The following is a 4,005-nucleotide window of genomic DNA, read 5'->3' as shown; positions in this document are numbered from 1 at the left end:
GGAAAGAGCTGTGACCCAGCATCATCAGGATCTACTCCTTCCTCCCAGAATTATTTGCCGTGCCTGCAGTTAAACATAAACATCAAAGGAATGCTGACAATACACTGTCTTCTGGATAAAATGCAAAAGCAAACTCCTGGCTACCAGTGATAATTAAAGATCTTGCAGTATTTTTCTGTAGAGAGCAGGGACACGAACTATGGTCCTGGCCAAATTCTAATGCAAGCAAATACATTCAACCTTTCTAAAATTTCTCCTGCAGGTAATTGAATGTACTATTCCACCGCCCCCATCTTCCCCACCCTAGTATTTTTGCCCCATGTAGTGCTACCATGTACTGTTAAACAGTTGAGATAATCTCTTCCAGAGGTCCCTGAGATTCTCTGCATTTTCCTTACCTGCCTCATAGAGTTATTGTAAGAATTAGCTCTTTGAGAAAAATAGTTCTGGAAGTGCAAGACATAACCTTATCATAAACAGATTGATGAAAACCTAAAGAGAAAAAAATAAATCAGTGAAAATAATTTGCAGAAAATTGTTGCCAGTATTTCAACATTTGGAGATTCAGCAGAGGTATTTCACATTCAGTGTCCAGTTTTCAACCTTGGCTGTCTGAAGTTTAGTATCTAAATCCACCAAGGAACTGAAAGTTATTTGTGTCAGTCCCTTAACAGTGAAGGCCCAATGAAGGAGAAGATCAAGTCAAATTTTAAAGTATGTTTTTAGCTCTGCTGTATTGGGATCAGCTTGAAAACAAACTACTAAAACTGAATTAAACTGATTGTTGGACTAGAAAAGAACAAGCAGCTGAACTCTGCTTATGTAGCTGAAGGTGATAGGGACCCTAAAGATCTCCTTCTCCCCATGTAAAATAAGTCAGATACATGAATCCCGACTAACCATATCACTAGCCTTCCCCAAAAGCTTTGCATCAAATCAGCCTTGTGAATCTGATGTGATCATGGATGGAGACCCCTGAGCTTGGCAGTGCACCCCCTGCAAAAAGCACCACTGACACTGCCAGAGGTGCCTGCGGGCATTCACCACTCATCCGTCCTGTCCCCTTGCCACCAGCACTGCTGGCAGCATCTGCGGGGAGTCCTCAATCGCCGCTGGCCGCCACTGATGCTGCCAGCAGCATCTGCAGGTAGTCATCCCCCCTCCTCCTCCCCAACACCGCTGCAACCGCCTGCAGGAGCTCCCCGCTGCTAAAACCACCACCAACACCTGTGGGCAGTCACTGTGCCCTCCCAGCCTCTGGGGGCATGCAGCCTTCATGATGAAGAGAACTAGCTATGTTTCAGGTAGGGTCCTAGAGCTCCTAGGTTTACAAGTTCACTACTAGTAGAATCATGTTAGTCTTAAATCAAATCAGAAGTCCAAGCTCCCTACTTTGTGAACTGTGCTGCCAGGGGAGAAGGCACATAGAACAGCTTTTGTTTCCCCCTGAGTGCTGGGAACACAGCTCTGTACGGCTCTTTACACAAGTAGTGCAAAAGAGAAAAAGTCCTTAAGCCAGTGGTTCTCAACCTCCTTAGACTCAAGATATCCCCTTAGAAAATGCCAATTCTTAGCCTTCACTGGTTTCTAGACTACGGAAAAATACTAGAGCAAGTCCCACATTGCACTGAATACAAAGAGACCACAACAGGTCAGAATGGTTTTGATGCTATGGCTTTTTATGTGAAACCTCTGGGTTTCAAACCTCTTGTGAATCACATGTAGGTGTTTGCACACCTACCACTGCTGATATTGCATTACACTTAGAAGGATCTTGTGGTACCCTGCTTAAAGAAGTCACTGCATTAAGCCCTTCTTCATGAGAAATCCCTTTTTAAAAGTACAACTAATTTATTTTCTTTATCTACTTCAGTTATACCAAAGGTGTGCTTGGTGCTTTACAGACCTTTGCACAAAAAAAAAAAAAAAAAAAAGCATCCCACATCATAAAAGAGCTTCCTGAAAATATGTAAATAAGATAACAGAAGTGCTGGGAAGGAATGCAAATAAAGTAAACAAATGGTTATGTCTGGCACTTACCCAGTGTGTTTCTTTCCGTCTCATCTTTCTAGCCTGTGTGAAAGGTGTTATGTACAAGTAAGATCATCTTTGTTATTTGAAGGCTGTAGACAAGGAGGAATAGGATGAAATTAAGCAAAGATAAATTTAGGCTGACCTTCTTCATGGTTTTATGCAAGATTGAATGGTCTTCCCAAAGAAATGTCAGAAAGTCTCAGCAATTAATCCCAAACTGGATAAAGGCCTAAAAGTAACCAATGCAGTTTGGCAAAACTAGAGATTAGGCACTAAATAGATCTTCTGCATTTTGTTGGTGTGTTCACTGTCCTGCAAGAGACTCCCACTCCTGGCTAACAGGGATATGGAGAAAACAATTGTTTCCTCTTCAGTCATGTTAACAGGAAATATTTTCAAAAAAATAATTTGTTTTAAAAAAGAACCTGGGCCAGAATCCTGACAATCGCTGGCTGCTTTACACTTCTCCAATGACCCAGGCAACCACAAGCCTCTTTAACTGGGCAATTAAGGTGGATTTATGGCAGATTTGCATTACTGAGGTAGCATAATTTTGTAATGTTAACAAAAAGTCTTAGCTCAATTACTCAGCTATTGCATCCTTTCCTTGGGGCTTCTTCTGCACAAAATATCCTGTTTCTGTTGATCCCAGGAAGCCAAAGATCAGGAACTGGAATCTCATCCAGCTCTCCTTCCCAACAATACAAAGTCTAGATTCCTGGTCTTGAGCACAGTGGATCTTTCCAAATAAATGTAGAAAATATCAATCAAATGTCTCTGGACATGAACACAAAGACCTATTTTGTCCCCGCTACATAAAAGTCCTAAATGAAAACATTTTATATTTATTAACTGTTTTTGTTCCCATTTCACACAGATCATTGATGTGAAACATGCCTAGGAAGGCAGACAATGAAGAACTAAGTAAACTTTAGTGTGGTACTAAAACACTGGAGAGCATATTCAATAAAATTATGTGTATGGGGAAAAGGATTCCCTAGATATTCACGGAGCTTAATTGTTACAAATAGCTGTTCCTTCTGTTCGACATATGGAGTGATACTGGGTTTTCTTTTTCAGTTGTTTTAAGAATAATTTCCTTTACTCAGAGCAGTGAAACAGAGCAGCAAGCTATTTAGGGGCTGTTTATTTGTTTATCTATAATAACAGGTAAATAAAATGTGAATGGTAAGTCTTGATTATCTACCTATTTATTTTGGCTAGATGCCTTTAATACCTTTTCTCTGGTACAATCATAAAGGTCCCAGCCTTGCAATCAGATCTGTACAAGTGGACCACATAAAGCTCTACTGAAGTTAGTGGAGCTCTATCTAGATGGGCATAAGGGTTCACCCATTTGTATCAGATAGCAAGACAGGGTCAGAATTGATAAGGATCTGCTCCTTCCTAAAGTCTACTAACAAGCATATATTTTATATCACTATTTATACTACTTATTTCACTGAACTGTATGTATTATACAGCAAATTATATTAATACAAAGAAATGCAACAAAATGCCCCAGATGTTGAAAAGATATCTTAACAACTAGGTAGCATTAGAAGAGTACTTACCCTCACTGAGTTTAGAAGGTATTGTTACCCTGAAGAGAGTTATTTCAAGCAGCATTTACTTCCTATGGATTCCTTCAGCTGCCACTGCTTTGCAGTACCTAGAATATTCAGCCAGTAGCAAAATGGTGGATGGGAGCCCAGTATGGCTATATGTACATCTCTCCTTGAATTTGCTGGAGGATTGAGTGTTTCCCCTTTCCTGAGGATGCCTAGGGTCCATGCTATAAGGCCTTTGTGCCTTACGCTACACTTCCCCAAAGCCCCAGCTCTTAAAAAAATGTTTATAGGAAGTTTCCTTAAGTAATTCTTGCAGAGTTGTCCTGGCTTTCTGATCACCCTCTGTAGGTTGTTTTGTAGTCAAGATAATGCTCTTTCCTCTTATTTCCTTTACTTCCTC

The 4,005-nt window shown here is 40.5% G+C and overlaps 1 protein-coding gene across 3 annotated transcripts in view; it reads right to left on the bottom strand.

The window, feature by feature from the left end:
* PALD1 (phosphatase domain containing, paladin 1) overlaps positions 1 to 3,712 on the bottom strand; it is a 201,704-nt gene extending 197,992 nt beyond the window's left edge. The window contains exons 1-2 of one of the 3 annotated variants that reach the window (XM_006027893.3): positions 3,609 to 3,712; positions 2,041 to 2,123 (exon numbers count right to left, since the gene is read on the bottom strand). The gene's annotated coding sequence lies outside the window, so the exon portion shown is untranslated. Of the gene's footprint in view, positions 1 to 398; positions 418 to 2,040; positions 2,124 to 3,608 lie in introns of those variants that run through there. The other 2 variants (XM_006027891.3, XM_006027892.3) reach the window with 2 other exon arrangements.
* Positions 3,713 to 4,005: the final 293 nt, after the last annotated feature.

The sequence above is a fragment of the Alligator sinensis genome, unplaced genomic scaffold, assembly GCF_000455745.1.
Source record: "Alligator sinensis unplaced genomic scaffold, ASM45574v1 scaffold849_1, whole genome shotgun sequence".
Lineage (NCBI taxonomy): Eukaryota > Metazoa > Chordata > Crocodylia > Alligatoridae > Alligator > Alligator sinensis.
This window is presented reverse-complemented; position numbering and strand designations above follow the sequence as displayed.